The following is a 17,057-nucleotide window of genomic DNA, read 5'->3' as shown; positions in this document are numbered from 1 at the left end:
ACAAATGCCAAGCCCCTTTCCCTTCCACTCACAACAACAAAGGTGAAAGATCACTTCTTCCTTTCTGACAAGCGTTTTTAACTCTCCATTTGCATTTGAGGTTTGGTCCAACAAAATCGGTCATAAGGACACTGAAAGACATTTAGACATTATTTGTTAACCTTTCTAACAATACCCTTTTTATGTCTCAACTCCTCAAATTGCATGCAAAACAGACACTACTAAAACAGCACTATTAATGAAAATTGATCCTGGAAAATTCATGCTCAGTTTGTCGTGCAGTACCAAGTACAGCTTGTCGTGCAGTACCAAGTACAGTTTGTCGTGCTGTACCAAGTACAGTTTGTCGTGCTGTACCAAGTACAGTTTGTCGTGCAGTACCAAGTACAGTTTGTCGTGCAGTACCAAGTACAGTTTGTCGTGCTGTACCAAGTACAGTTTGTCGTGCAGTACCAAGTACAGCTTGTCGTGCAGTACCAAGTACAGTTTGTCGTGCTGTACCAAGTACAGTTTGTCGTGCAGTACCAAGTACAGTTTGTCGTGCTGTACCAAGTACAGTTTGTCGTGCTGTACCAAGTACAGTTTGTCGTGCTGTACCAAGTACAGTTTGTCGTGCAGTACCAAGTACAGTTTGTCGTGCAGTACCAAGTACAGTTTGTCGTGCTGTACCAAGTACAGTTTGTCGTGCAGTACCAAGTACAGTTTGTCGTGCTGTACCAAGTACAGTTTGTCGTGCAGTACCAAGTACAGTTTGTCATGCTGTACCAAGTACAGTTTGTCGTGCAGTACCAAGTACAGTTTGTCGTGCAGTACCAAGTACAGCTTGTCGTGCAGTACCAAGTACAGTTTGTCGTGCTGTACCAAGTACAGTTTGTCGTGCTGTACCAAGTACAGTTTGTCGTGCAGTACCAAGTACAGTTTGTCATGCTGTACCAAGTACAGTTTGTCGTGCAGTACCAAGTACAGTTTGTCGTGCAGTACCAAGTACAGTTTGTCATGCTGTACCAAGTACAGTTTGTCGTGCTGTACCAAGTACAGTTTGTCGTGCTGTACCAAGTACAGTTTGTCGTGCAGTACCAAGTACAGTTTGTCATGCTGTACCAAGTACAGTTTGTCGTGCAATACCAAGTACAGCTTGTCGTGCAGTACCAAGTACAGTTTGTCGTGCTGTACCAAGTACCGCTAGCAGCATTTTAGCCAAAGACTGTTATACTAACTGTTATACTTTGTTTAGATGTTGAAATCAAGTGGCCTCCCAATTATTTACATAATTTATGCTTATTGCGCCTATGAAATAACACATATAACACAAATGATATTCCCACTAAGCCCAAACCAGATGGGATGGTGCATTGCTGCTGAATGCTGTGGTAGTCATGCTGGTTAAGTGTGCCTTTAATTCTAAATAAATCACAGACAGTGTCACCAGCAAGGCCACACCATAACACCTCCTCCTCCATGATTTACTGTGGGAAATACACTTGCAGAGATCATCCGTTCACCAACACCGCGTCTCACAAAGACAGCGGTTGGAACCAAAAATCTCCAATTTGGACTCCAAACCAAAGGACAAATTTCCACCCGTCTAATGTCCATTGCTCTTGTTTCTTGGCCCCAGCAAGTCTCTTCTTATTATTGGTGTCATTTAGTAGTGGTTTCTTTGCAGAGATTTCGACCATGAAGGCCTGATTCACACAGTCTCCTCTGAACAGTTGATGTGAATTGTGTCTGTTACTTGAACTCTGCGAAGCATTTATTTGGGCTGCAATTTCTGAGACTGGTTACTCTAATGAACTTATCCTCTGCAGCAGAGGTAACTCTGGGTCTTCCTTTCCTGTGGCGGTTCTCATGAGAGCCAGTTTCATCATTGCGCTTGATGGTTTTTGCGACTGCACAAAGTTCCTTAAATTTTCCATATTGACTGACCAAATTTTCTGTATTGACGGACCTTCGTGTCTTAAAGTAATGATGGACTGTCCTTTCTCTTTGATTATTTGAGCTGTTCTTGCCATAATCTGGAATTGGTATTTTATCATTTCTTAACCATTTCAGCGTGGATGATCTCCACGTTCTCTGGTCTTGTCCTTTGGTAGAGTTGCCAACCATTTCAACATGTAGCGACAGCTTCCATGTTTTCTGGTCTCAATGGTGGATCATTCAGGTCACAGGTAGAACCACTTCACACACCGGAAGCAACGCGGCGTGTTTTGGTCTAATGTAAATTTGGTCGGAAGTAGGTTTTATACTTTCAGTAGAAAAGGGGGCGCGTTCCATGACGCCGTGTAATGTCTGTGCTCACGGGAGCATGGCCACTGACTGATTGTAAGTCACTATGAAAAACAATTATGTGTATACTTCTCAATGTGTGTCTCCTGTCTTTCATGAGGTCACCAACTAAAACAAATTCGACATGGTCATTTTTTGCTTCCCCACTGACCGGTTCCACATTCTGAAAACATTTGGGGATGTAGGAGTTTGTGGGAACAGCTTCTTTCTTCCACTGTGAAGTCCTCTCTCCCCATACTGCATGTCCAAACGGGGAGAGGGTCTCTTCAAGGAATTTACAACCTGCCATTTAGTCATGAAACTGTGGAGAGATAGAGAAGGGGGGCGTCATGACAGACGCTTGGCCTGAAGAGCACTCAGAAGGACCTAGAACTGTTTTGTTTCTCAGTTTCTTTGGCACACAATATTTAATAACGTTATTTTCTGGTTGTGAATTTGTTTTCTGGTTAAGAAGACATCATACAACCAGTTTACAACCAACTAATCAAATCAAAGTTTATTTGTCACGTCCCCCGAATACAACAGTGAAATGCTTATTTACAGGATCTAACCAATAGTGCGGAGAAAAAAAGTATGTGTGTGTGTGTGTGTGTGTGTGTGTGTGTGTGTGTAGGTAAGTAAAGAAATAAAACAACAGTAAAAAGACATTTGAAAATAAGAGTAGCAAGTCTATATACAGACACCGGTTAGTCAGGCTTATTGAGGTAGTATGTACATTAATGTATAGTTAAAGTGTATAGTTGACTATGCATATGAGATAAACAGAGAGTAGCAGCAGCGTAAAAGAGGGGTTGGGGGGCACACACAATGTAAATAGTCCGGATAACCATTTGGTTACCTGTTCAGGAGTATTATGGCATTGGGGTAAAAACTGTTGAGAAGCCTTTTTGTCCTAGATTGGTTCCATTTGCCACGCGGTAGTAGAGAGAACAGTCTATGACTGGGGTGGCTGGGGTCTTTGACCATTTTCAGGGCCTTCCTCTGGCACCGCCTGGTGTAGAGGTCCTGGATGGCAGGCAGCTTTGCCCCAGTGACGTACTGGGCCGTATGCACTACCCTCTGAAATGCCTTGCGGTCAGAGGCCGAGCAATTGCCGTACCAGGCAGTGATGCAACCGGTCAGGATGCTCTCAATGTTGCAGCTGTAGAACCTTTTGGGGATCTCAGGACCCATGCCAAATCTTTTTAGATTCCTGAGGGGGAATAGGCTTTGTCGTGCCCTCTTCACGACTGTCTTGGTGTTTGGACCATTCTAGTTTGTTGTTGATGTGGACACCAAGGAATTTGAAGCTCTCAACCTGCTCCACTACAGCCCCGTCGATGAGAATGGGGACGTGCTCGGTGCTCCTTTTCCTGTAGTCCACAATCATCTCCTTAGTCTTGGTTACGTTGAGGGATAGGTTGTTATTCTGGCACCACCCGGCCAGGTCTTGTCGTTGACGGTGATCACTGTTGTGTCGTTCAGTAAACTTAATGATGGTGTTTGAGTCGTGCCTGGCCATGCAGTCGTGGGTGAAAAGGGAGTACAGGAGGGGACTGAGCACGCACCCCTGGGGAGCTTCAGTGTTGAGAATCACCGTGGCAGATGTGTTGCTACCTGATCTCTGTTATAACAAGTTAATTAAAGAGACCTTTTTCATGATTTTGAAAATTTAGAAAAAATATGTCATATAAGCAGATGACAACCAGATAGACAGCCTTTTCTGGCTGCTAGAAATATCTTAGTAAAACGTCCTTATATGACCGGTATACAACCTGACCATGCGTTGTAAAATAAAACAGCGTTGTGGTGGAGTGTAAGAGATACTCCGCTGCCCTGGCATGAGGTCAGCAGTGTCCATGCATCTTTCATGGGAACAGCGAGCATTTGTCCATAGTTATAATTCGCAGTGGTTACTCGTTTTCCGAGCGAAGAGAATCGGCAGGGCAATAGGTGGCATAGTATTGTGCTCACCCAATCTAGCCCCTGCTCTCTTAACAGAAGGTCATATCCCATCGATAGGCCTCTATGGCTGTGTGTGTGTGCAAAAGCAAACATGTGATTTTCTGAGGACGGCGCCCCACACACACAAGTATTACTAGCATTTTCCAACCAAGCATTAGCGTCACGAAAGTCAGAAATAACAATAAAATAAATCGCTTACCATTGAAGATCTTCCTCTGGTGGCAATGCCAAGTGTCCTAACTACACAGTGAATGTTCATTTTGTTTGATAAAATCCATTTTTATAGCCTAACACAACATTTTTAAACCGGTTGCGTCGTGATTTCCGTCTCATTCAACTTTGGCCGAAACGTTTGTGGTAATTACACACACTAAACAAACGTTTATCCAGTAATGGTTGGTTTCATTGCAATCCTCTGGTTGTTACTAACACAACCATACATGATGGTTCTTTTCCCGGGGCGTATTGACCGAAACAAACCGATATGAAGACACCAATCAATGACCTCATTGCGCACCAATGGTAGGACCGGTCTATCGTTGATTGACTGTATTTTGGCCCAATGACCACTGATCCTCTTGAAATCTAGCTTGGAAGATAGCCAATGAGCTGAGGTAAACGGCAATATGTAATGGTTATAGGTTCGAAGACCAGCCTTTGTCGTAAACTCTGTCGTAAAAGAGGTTAATTCGCCATTGCAAATCCTACTTGACGTAGCCACGAGTGTTACTCATAGCAGTACATATTCAATAGCATTTTCAACAAGTTTATATATTTAAATTATGGCAAATAAATCAGGAAAAGCTCAAACAAAATCTAGGTATACAGATTTAACTCAAATTATAGAGGAAATTGATTGAGACAGCGAGACCGAGTTTCTTCAGGAAGATGAATCTTTCAGCGAAGCTAGTTTTGCTAGTTTTGACTCCCAGGTGGAAGAAATGTTTCTGCACGGAGAGGATGCCATGCTGGATTGGTAAATTCTAATGCTAATGTCATTGTTTGAAATTAATATGAAATATTATTCATTTTCCCCAAAAAATTGTTGATTTTCTTATTTTATTTGCAATATATAAAAATATAATCTGTAATGAAATGTGTAAAGTACACATTGGCAATACTGTGTGTGTGTGATATATTTTTTAAATGTATTTTACATAAACATGGAATGGAACAGCACTTCACCATAGTGATTATGTTCCCTGTACTCTATATATATCTGTTTATTTTATGTGTTGATACAGGGCTCATACATGAAAGTATTGTTACTGATTTTTTAAAAATATTTCACAGTGGCAGTGATTCTGATTATGAGCTGCCAATGTCTAGGTGTCCATCTCCCTCTGAAGCTGGTTCATCCAGCCGGACCCCCGCTGTCTCTGGCTCCACACCTACCCGGCCAACTAGAGTTGTGAAGTCAGTGACAAAGAAGAGGAGGTGGGGAAGAGAGAAACCTGCAGACAGAGGGCCACAGGGTCGTTGGCACTCTGTGTTAGAAGATGATGTGGAACCAAATCCACCAGTTTTTAGACCCAAAAGGGTCAGAATCAGCCTCGAACAATACATGCGTAACATGCGTAACAAGCTGTTTGTTTTGGCTGATTCTGTGTGTGCCTACACTTGCATTTTTTTTATGAGGGGAAAAACAGTTTTGCTACCGGTAATGAACTGAGTTATGATTCCGTTATGGAGTTATTGGATTTTCAACTGCTGGGGAAGGGCTACAAACTGTTTGTGGACAACTTCTACACAAGCCCTACCCTGTTTACAGAGCTGAGGAAGCAGGAGGTGTCGGCTTGTGGCACCATTCGTACCAACAGGGTGGGATTTCCAAAGACCAAGGTGAATGACATGCCTAAGCGGTCTGAGCGGGGTACCATGCGATGGATCCGTGAAGATGGCCTGCTGTTTGTGAAGTGGATGGATACCAGAGAGGTGGTCATGTGCTCCAGTATCCACAAGTCCTTCAGTGGAGATCACGTCATCAGGCGTGTGAAGGACGGTGCCGGGGGCATGGACCACAAAAAATGTCCCCATTCCAGCTGCTGTGAAGGACTACAACAAGAGCATGGGGAGTGTGGATCTGTCAGATGCGCTGATAGGATACTACAATGTTCTTTACAAGAGCATGAAATGGTACGAAACATTTCTTTATAATTTCATTGACATTGCTGTGGTGAATTCCTTCATCCTCCAGAAGGAAATGGCCAAGAGCTGTGGATAGCCCCCCATCTCACAGTTTAGCCTTCAGGGAGCTGCTCATCCAGGAGCTTGCTAGCTACTGCAGCACCTTCTGCTCCAACCAGTGGTGTTCACCTGCCCAGATTCATCTCTGCAGGCATGAATGTGCCTCAGAGCAAAAAGGGCACAGTAGGGAGATGTCGTTGTGCCCTTTGTCACAGGAAATGCCCCATCACCTGCACCACCTGTTCAGTAAGCCTCTGCTTTACAGCAGAAAGAGACTGCTATGGGCCATGGCACCAGCAGCACAATATTGTGTAGAGGACTGAGGGTTTTCACAATATTGTAAATAGAAAATGTGTAAATAGTTACCCTTGTTATTTGTTTGTTTATTATTATTTATTAGATTTTATTTTTCATATATATATAATTTTTTGGGGGTGTGTTAGAATAGCATTTATGTATTTTGTATATAGTTCTTTCCTTCAAAATGTATCACTGTACCAATTCGGCCACTTGAGTACATTTGTGTGGGACACCTGGGTGACTTCATGCTCAATGTCATGTAGCTCGCTCATTTTTTGAAGGTATCTGTCTAAAACTTTGCTCAGCTATTGTTGCCATCTTATGTTCTTCATTCAAATCATCCACAGCATCCTATCTGTATGTTTGGCTGTTCTTGGCCATTTGAAAGATGATGCGGCAACAATAAAAAAACAGAAAACGTATGTTTATTTCCTTGTATTTTATTCTACCAGATGTATTGTGTTATATTCTCCTACATTCAATTGACATTTCCACAATTCAGAGTGTTTCCTTTCAAATGATACCATCATTTGAATATGCATATCCTTGCCTCTGGGCCTGAGCTATAGGCAGTTTGATTAGGGTATGTCTTTAGGCGGAAATTGAGAAGAAGGGGGGGGGTACCCCAAAGAAGTTAAGGTTAGAGTTAGGGTTAGAATTAGGGTCAGGAGCTAGGGTTAGTTTTAGGGTTAGGGTACGAGTTAGTGGTTAGGGAAAGTTTACCTGAGAGAGAGAGAGAGAGAGAGAGAGAGAGAGAGAGAGAGAGAGAGAGAGAGAGAGAGAGAGAGAGAGAGAGAGAGAGAGAGAGAGAGAGAGAGAGAGAGAGAGAGAGAGAGAGAGAGAGAGAGAGAGAGAGAGAGAGAGAGAGAGAGAGAGAGAGAGAGAGAGAGAGAGAGAGAGAGAGAGAGAGAGAGAGAGAGAGAGAGAGAGAGAGAGAGAGAGAGAGAGAGAGAGAGAGAGAGAGAGAGAGAGAGAGAGAGAGAGAGAGAGAGAGAGAGAGAGAGAGAGAGAGAGAGAGAGAGAGAGAGAGAGAGAGAGAGAGAGAACTGGGATTAATGTTTGAACACACCAGACTATAACCTATACACATTGATATGTCTGTTCAGAAAGTGAAAGCCCTTGATTTTCTGGTTGAACTACTGTATCTCCGTTAGTAATCTAAAAGGGCATTCTGTGTGTGTATGCGTGCTTATGTTTGCACACATAAATATATACACACACTACTTCCTGTGATGAATGACTAGGCAAGACTTCATTAGAACGATTCCGCGTACCCATCTATCAGGCTGATTAGTGGTGTGTGGCTGGGCATGCTGAAAATGATTTCTACATGATTGCATCATAGCCCCAGAGCCGGTGCGTGCCCTCCATTCTGAGACTGTGTAATCAATACTTGTTGGAAAGCAAACACAGCAGATAATGGTTGCGTTCCAAAGGGTAGCCTTTTCCCAATATGGTGCACTTCCTTTGACTAAAGCTCTTTGGACTGTGATCAAAGTTGTGCACTAAATAGGGTGCCATTTGGGACGTAGACAATGGGCAACTAGGGCAACCAGGCCAAAAAAAGGCCCTGATCAAAATTTTGACGGACGCGATTCAACTGTATCCAGGGGCTAGGTAAGGCAAGAGGTGCTAACTTGACTGATGCTAACTTGACTTATATTAGTGGATGGATAATAAACAAGGTAATAGACAAACACACTCACACACACTCATCCATAGACCGACAGATACCAAAACAAGCAAGCACTCACAATAGCAAGCCAGCGACAAACCAGCACGTGTGAGTGACAAGCCTGAACACACTGACAAGCACATTCGTGAGTGACCGTTACAAAATACCTCACATGGTGCCATGACCATTGCCACCGCTTGATCAAATGAGTTTTTCTTGTGCATGCCGTGTCGGAATATATTTGTCTTGTTCCAAGCATCTGTTACAGTCAGGTGTGTGTTAGGTTGAGCCTATTAGGCTTTAATGGTCTATAACACTGCAACAGCGAGAACCACAGCTTTATATGCGTGTGTGTGCTTGGGCATGTGCGTGTGTGCATCTGTGTCGTTAGTTGCCTTTTTCTGCTAGTGTATGCTACAGCCTGCATCTTCGTTTGCTGCCCATGTTTTATGCATCCCACAGCACACAACCTCTTTGTTCCCGCGCCAGGATATGTAATACTGGCGAGCCTCAGCTCTTCATGCCAAGCATTCCTGGCTCCAGACTTGACATTTGCCACACAGGACCTCTCAATGCCTGTTAAGTCAACAAACACTCAAAAACTGCACCTCTCCTGTAACGGGGTGCGTGCTGGGAAGTCAGGCGCAGGAGAATGGACTTGGTATAAACGAAGAAGTTTAATAAGTACTCAAACTCCGTTAACCAAAATGTACAAAATAAAATAATGGGGTGAAACACCCGTCGTGCACCAGAACATAATCTTGCACAAACATACAACAAACAATCACCGACAAGGACATGAGGGGAAACAGAGGGTTAAATACACAACATGTAATTGATGGGATTCAAACCAGGTGTGATGTAAGACAAGACAAAACCAATGGAAAATGAAAAATGGATCAGCGATGGCTAGAAGGTCGGTGACGTCGACCGTCGAACACCGCCCGAACAAGGAGAGGGACCAACTTCGGCGGAAGTCGTGACATCGCCACTTGTTTTAAACATGATATTCTCTCGCTCTTGCTGCTTTGCTCTGCCCAAATGATAAATTATTGCTCCTACACATACCCTTATAAGGTGTTTGAGTTAGAACCAGTAGTGGAAAAAATACCCAATTGTCATCACCCAGTAAAATACTACCTGAGTAAAAGTATTTGGTTTTACATATACTTAAGTCTCAAAAGTAAATGTAATTACTAAAATATGCTGAACCCTTTGATGCGTATGATCACGTATTTGTTGAGTGGTCCCTGCAGCGTATGCTCTCCAATATGTGACTGGAACAGTAGCAACAGAATGTACGACGCAACAAGCGCGTCTAAACAGCATTGTTGTCTGAACAACATCTACATATTTTTTGTACTGATGGAAAATTAAGGTCTTAAACTTTATTCCTCAATTTGACCTTTTATTGTGAAAGCAACAGAACGTAAAAGATAAATGCGAACTTCATCATCCAAGAAATCACACGGAACACATCCACAGTCAAACTCATTCCATAAACTGTAATGAATACTCAGGGAGAAAAAGGTGTAGATTCACACGCAGAGGGCAGCAGGTGTTTATTTCGCCCTCGCAGAACGCATGAATCGTGGTCAAATGCAGGCAAGGCAAACAGGCAGGTGAATCAAAACTAGGACTGAAGACTATAACTGGTTCGCACAAACGAGCTAGGAAAAGGCTTAGTTGAGTCAAATTGAACAATACCTCACAAAGGCACAAACAGAATGAACTGAACTGAATAAGGAGCTGATGAGACCAGGTGGGTAACTAACACAGGTTAAATCAATGAACAAAAATGAAAGACAGGGCTACGTTCAAGAACACAAAAGAAACAGAACACAAGGTTGACTTGCCGGACCTCACCCCCGAGGTAGCCCTCCCCCTTCAAGCCCATAACCTTCCCAGTCCACTAGATAGTGGATTGGGCTCTCATGTGTTTGAAATCAAGGATGGCCTGAATGGCGTAGGCAGGTTCCCCTCCGATGTCCAATGGTGGGGGTACACTGTGGGTTGAGACTGGAGGATGAAGCGGACTGTAGGTGACCAGTTTTAACAGAGACACATGGAAGGAGGAGGAGACTTTATATTGACGGGGTAACTGGAGGGGGTACGTGACAGGGTTGATGCGATGGGTTATCTTGAAGGGACCAATGAAGCGAGGACAGAACTTTTTGCAGGGGAGGCGGAGCCGGATGTCTCTGGTAGAGAGCCACACATGCTGTCCGGGGTGAAAGAGTGGCGTAGGTTAGCGGCGTATGTCGGCAAAGCGTTTCTGGGTATTAGAGGTTTCCTGCAGATGCCGGTGATTGGTCTCCCATATCTGCTACCACGCCAAAACCAGTCATCGACAGCTGGGACAGTACCAGGCTTCAGCTCCCAGGGAAATATGGGGGGTTGGTAACCAAGTGAAACGGAGTAAGGTGGAAGGATGAATGCATGAGTGAGTTCTGAGCGTATTCGGCCCAGGCCATAAAAAGCGTGGAGAGGCAGAACATTGTTGGCCGAGGTACTTCCCTATTTCTTGGTTCAGGCATTCCGTCTGCCCGTTGGTATGGGGATGGTACCTGGAGCAGAGTCTTTTGGCTGGTAAGGGCAGTAAGGGGAGCGGCAGTATAACAGAAGTTACGAATGAACCGGCGATAGTAGTTTGAGAACCCAATGAAACATTGGAGTTCCTTAACGGTGGTGGGTTTGGGCCAGTTACTGGTGGTGGTGACTTTGTTCTCATCCGTGCTGACCCCTCCAGGTGTCAGTACGAAACCGAGGAAGCTTACCGAGGTTACATGGAAGGTACTCTTTTCAGTCTTGACATAAAGGTTATGGTCAAGGAGCCGTTGAAGAACCTTTTGCACATGCTGTATGTGTTCCTTCAGGGAATGGGAGTAAATCAGGATGTCATCAATGTAGATGATGAGAAAGTGGTTGATCATATCCTGGAAAACCTTGTTCATAAAGGATTGGAAGACGGTGGGGGTGTTAGTAAGGCCGTAGGGCATAACCAGGTATTCGTAGTGCCCAAGTGCGGTGATAAAGGCCATCTTCCATTCCTCGCCTTCACGTATACGGACAAGGTTATATGCACTTCGTAGGTTGAGTTTTGTGTAGATGTTGGCGTGGCCCACTTGTTCAAGGGTCACTGGGATCAGAGGAAGAGGGAAACGGTTCTTGACCGTGACGTCATTCAGGGAACGGTACTCAATACATGGACGAAGACCACTGTCCTTTTTTCCAACGAAGAAGAAGCTGGACGCAGCCGGGGAAGAAGAAGGATGAATGAAACCATTGAGTGTTTCGATTTTCGAGTGTTTCATCTATGTAGTTCTCCATTGCCTAATTTTCCGGGATAGATAGGGGGTTAACACAGCCCTTTGGTGGGGACACTACAAGGAGTAAGTCAATAGCACAGTCCCCTGGGCAATGTGGAGGCAGAGTGGAGGCCTTGATTTTGCTGAAGACATTGCTGTACTGGGCATATTCAGATGGTATGGTGGGTGGCACTGCAGGGTAGGCTGAGACAACTGGTGAAGCAGGTAGAAGACCAGAACAGTAGTTCACCTTGTCGCCACGAGACGGCAGGGTCGTGACGACAAGGCCAGGGGTGTCCGAGGATGAGTCGCTGTTTGGGGGATGAGAGTTCCATGAGTTGAATGGTTTCGGTGTGGAAGACTTCAATCTGGAGGGTGAGGTTGACTATGAAAATAAATAAAGAACCTATCATAAACCAGTCTAAATAACAGGTTGCGCTGACAAAAACAAAACACAAGTTAGCGACCTAACAGCTAGACTAGTTTACAATGTACCACATCTCTGGTGAGCACAAGAGCCTAATGTAATGTTGTTTAGAAAATAAATGTGTGTCAGCAAAGCTAACAACAGCTAAATTCCTTATGATGGCAGCCATGTTTGTTTATGTTTCACCTGGCGAAAACTCCATAATCCCAGAATGCCATTCACTATGAGACGCAAATAAATGAAGTCAAAGACGGCTGCGCCCATTTCCTGAAAAATATTAATTTAATTTAGCCACTTTTCAGCATATCATCGGTGTACTTGTTATAGTGTATACAAGAACCGGAGCACATGATTTGACAAGTCATTTATAGTTTTTGAATAAAACAGTGAATACATTATGATCCATATATACATATGGTGTGCTACAGCAGAAACGACAACAAAATATACAGCAAATAAGCCACTTACTTTGATAGGAACGCACACATGTCCAAGGTCCAATGTGTAAGGAAAAAAACCACGAAGGTAATGCGGGCGCCAGCCAGAAAATGTGCTGGTGGAAAAGATTTGTGCAAGGCCTGTTCTGACTAGAGATGTGCAATGTCTTCATACTTGATCTGTGGAAAGACTAAGGAAGTACTCAGGCTCTCGATGAAGAGAGAATTTTATCCTCTCTGTAAAGCCTCAAACATACATTTTGAGAAATGGGCCACTTTTTATGTGAATTAGGAGGCGGAACACACCTCAATTCAAACTGTTTTTAGAAAATAATTTGAAAATAACAAGTTGAAGCATAGCCTATGGATAATTAGAATGACACAAATATTATTAATGTCCACAAAGTTTGCTGCTTCAGTGTCTTTAGGTATTTTTGTCAGATGTTACTATGGAATACTGAAGTATAATTACAAGCATTTCATCATTGTCAAAGGCTTTTATTGACAATTACATGAAGTTGATGCAAAGAGTCAATATTTGCAGTGTTAACCCTTCTTTTTCAAGACCTCTGCAATCTGCCCTGGCATGCTGTCAATTAACTTCTGGGCCACATCGTGACTGATGGCAGCCCATTCTTGCATAATCAATGCTTGGAGTTTGTCAGAATTGGTGGGTTTTTGTTTATCCTCCCGCCTCTTGAAGATTGACCACAAGTTCTCAATGATTTTCCTGGCCATATACACAAAATATCCGAGCCACTTAGTTATCACTTTATCACTTTTGCCTTATGGCAAGGTGCTCCATCATGCTGGAAAAGGCATTGTTCGTCACCAAACTGTTCCTGGATGGTTGGGAGAAGTTGCTCTCGGAGGATGTGTCGGTAGCATTCTTTATTCATGGCTGTGTTCTTAGACAAAATTGTGAGTGAGCCCACTCTCCTGGCTGAGAAGCAATCCCCCTCATTAATGGTCTCGGGATGCTTTACTGTTGGCATGACACAGGACTGATGGTAGTGCTCACCTTGTCTTCTCCGGACTAGCTTTTTTCCGGATGCCCCAAGCAATGGGGTAAAGTCAGAGAAAATGACTTTACCCCAGTCCTCAGCAGTCCAATCCCTGCACCTTTTGCAGAATATCAGTCTGTCCCTGATGTTTTTCCTGGAGAGAAGTGGCTTCTTTGCTGCCCTTCTTGACACCAGGCCATCCTCCAAAAGTCTTCACCTCACTGTACGTGCAGATGCACTCACACCTGTCTGCTGCTATTCCTGAGAAAGCTCTGTACTGGTGGTGCCACGATCCCGCAGCTGAATCAACTTTAGGAGACGGTTCTGGCGCTTGCTGGACTTTCTTGAGCACCCTGAAGCCTTCTTCACAACAATTGAACCACTCTCCTTGAAGTTCTTGATGATCCGATAAATGATTGATTTAGGTGCAATCTTACTGCAGCAATATCCTTGCATATGAAGCCCTTTTTGTGCAATGCAATGATGACGGGACATGTTTCCTTGCAGGTAACCATGTTTGACAGAGGAAGAACAATGATTCCAAGCACCACCCTCCTTTTGAAGCTTCCAGTCTGTTATTCAAACTCAATCAGCATAGAGTGATCTCCAGCCTTGTCCTCATCAACACTCACACCTGTGTTAACGAGAGACTTACTGACATGATGTCAGCTGGTACTTTTGTGGCAGGGCTGAAATGCAGAGGACATTTTTTTGGGAGATTCAGTAGATTTACATGGCAAAGAGGGACTTTGCAATTAATTGCAATTCATCTGATCACTCTTCATAACATTCTGGAGTATATGCAAATTGTCATCATACAAACTGAGGCAGCAGACTTTGAAAATTATTATTTGTGTCATTCTCAAAACTTTTGGCCACAATGATACACCACTGGTTATGACTCATAGCCTGAGGGGTGCCTGGGAATGGTTAGGCCGGGCAGATGCATTAAAAGATGAGGCGTGACACTCTTTACTATCAAATATACACTCAGTGGCCAGTTTATTAGGTACCCCACGTTTACATGCCTCTAAGAAATCAGGCTATTGTGGAGGAAAAGGGGGTCCAACCCGGTTCTAGCTGTACCTAATGAATTGGCCACTGAGTGTAAATAGTTCATTGTATAACCAAACTTATAAACATACTGTGAAGATCACACCTCATCTTCTAATTCATTGTTCGATTATTTAAGGTAACACCAGCAAACACCAGTTTTCTCCTAGCCGAGGATGATGGGAATAGGTTTTTATTGGCTTTGGTACAGGAGTGGAGAGCAGGATGGGGAACATATCTACTATTGAAGTCTGAAAAACACTGAAACCCTGGATAGTACAGTATCTGGCAATAATACATCCCTGGATTATGTTCTATATGATGACAAAGTTTAAATTGATCCAATTGAGTAGAGCACAGAATAAGATCATTTGACAAGGATCGACACAGTGCATCCTCCCAATCATCATTTGATAAAGGATATATCATCATTGGAATAACATGAATAACATTTTACTAAGAATAACACCACAACATACTGTGTACATATAACTCATTATTATGGCATTTAGTGTGGTTTAAGTATTGCATGCACACACACACATACACAGACTCACTGCGGTAGGGAGCTAACAGATTGGCATCACTCATGCGTATCGTGAGTGGTAATTATCTTCTTATATGAAGAGTGGCAGCTAAGGTAGGATGAAGAGTAATGAATGTTGTTTTTACACAGGAATAGAAACAATTAGTCACATCCACTAATCCCCACAGCTTGTGTGTGTGTGTGTGTGTGTGTGTGTGTGTGTGTGTGTCTGTGTCTGTGTCTGTGTGTGTGTGTGTGTGTGTGTGTGTGTGTGTGCGCGAGCGCAAACTCACAACCATCCATTTCTGTGTCCATGGCGACAGTACATCTAGATCTCAGGAAGGCAGTAGCAACGTACTAAGCTAACATATGGAAATGTTTTAAGATGGTCATACCAAGGATCATTTAGCAATTTGATTTAGAATTTTAGGACCTCTTTAAGTATAATATAAATACATCCATTCATTGTTACCATTCATTGTGTAACAATGAGCATTGGGATTGCAAACAGAGGAAGATCGTCAAAGGTAAACCATTTATTTTATTGCAGTTTGTGATTTTGTTACGCCTGTGCTGGTTGAAATAGTTGTTTTTTTATGGGGCTCTATCCTCAGATAATCACATCGTATTCTGTCACAATAAATCGTTTTTTAAATCTAACAACGCAGTTGGATTAGCAAGATTCTAGACTTTCGAAACATGTGAGACACTTGTATTTTCATGAATGTTTAATATGACTATTTATGTAGCGATCACAGTATGTTGTCGAATTTCATCCCGCTACCGGGTTCGGTGCGCAGAGAGGTTAATCCATTTTGCCACAACTTTGGAAGCATGCTTGAGGTCATTGTTCATTTGGAAGACCCATTTAACCCAAGCTTTAACTTCCTGACTGATGTCTTGAGATTTTGCTTCAATATATCCGCAGAATTTTCCATCCTCATGTTGCCATCTATTTTGTGAAGTTCACCAGTCCCTCCTGCAGCAAAGCACCCCCACAACATTATGCTGCTACACCCGTGCTTCACGGTTGGGATGGGGTTCTTCGGCATGCAAGCCTCCCCCTTTTTCCTCCAAACATAACGATGGTCATTATGGCCAAACAATTCTATTTTTGTTTCATCAGACCAGAAGAAATTTCTCCAAAAAGTACAATATTTGTCCCCATGTGCAGTTGCAAACCATAGTCTGGCTTTTTCGTGGCGGTTTTGAGCAGCGGCACAGTGAATTTAGTGTATGTAAACCTCTGAACCACTGGAAATAGTGAATAGTGAAATAGTGAATTATAAGTGAAATAATCTGTCTATAAACAATTGTTGGAAAAATGACTTGTGTCATGCACAAAGTAGATGTCCTAACTGACTTGTCAAAACTATAGTTTAAAAAAAAAGACATTTGTGGAGTGGTTGAAAAACAAGTTTTAATGACTCCAGCCTAAGTGTATGTAAACTTCCCACTTCAACTGTACACACACACACACACGGAACCGAACCATGGTCTGTAGTGGCGCCTCCAGCACTAAGATGCAATGCCTTAGACAGCTGCGCTACTCTTATTTTCACAATACGATGTGGCACATTGACAACTCAAATCGCTATGAAAAAGAGCCTTCTAATTAGGCTTCATAACTAATGTTAGCCTATCAGAACATAACAAAACAAGACCTTTACGTTCAATTTAGAGATAATGAAATAGTTCAATTGAAACTTAAATAAACAATTCCCAGAATCGAATAGGCTATAGGCTCAATCTTTTATCAGCCGCACAGGTTTAGTCTAAACTTTATATGGCCTGCTTATGGTCTAAATGAGCGAAACCCTGAATGAACTAAATGATTAACTGAATTATCGTAATCAAATAGGCCTACCTCCTTGCACGTTTTGCAGGCTGTGTATCCATTTACCTGGTTG

The 17,057-nt window shown here is 43.1% G+C and overlaps 1 protein-coding gene across 1 annotated transcript in view; it reads left to right on the top strand.

The window, feature by feature from the left end:
* The window catches only part of LOC115134624 (zinc finger protein 385B-like), a 118,807-nt gene that overhangs the window by 53,840 nt on the left and 47,910 nt on the right, over nucleotides 1-17,057 (top strand). The window lies entirely within an intron of this gene.

This window comes from Oncorhynchus nerka, linkage group LG2 (genome assembly GCF_034236695.1).
Source record: "Oncorhynchus nerka isolate Pitt River linkage group LG2, Oner_Uvic_2.0, whole genome shotgun sequence".
NCBI classification, from domain to species: domain Eukaryota; kingdom Metazoa; phylum Chordata; class Actinopteri; order Salmoniformes; family Salmonidae; genus Oncorhynchus; species Oncorhynchus nerka.
Note: the sequence above shows the minus strand (reverse complement) of the source record. Positions and strands in the feature narration are given on the sequence as shown.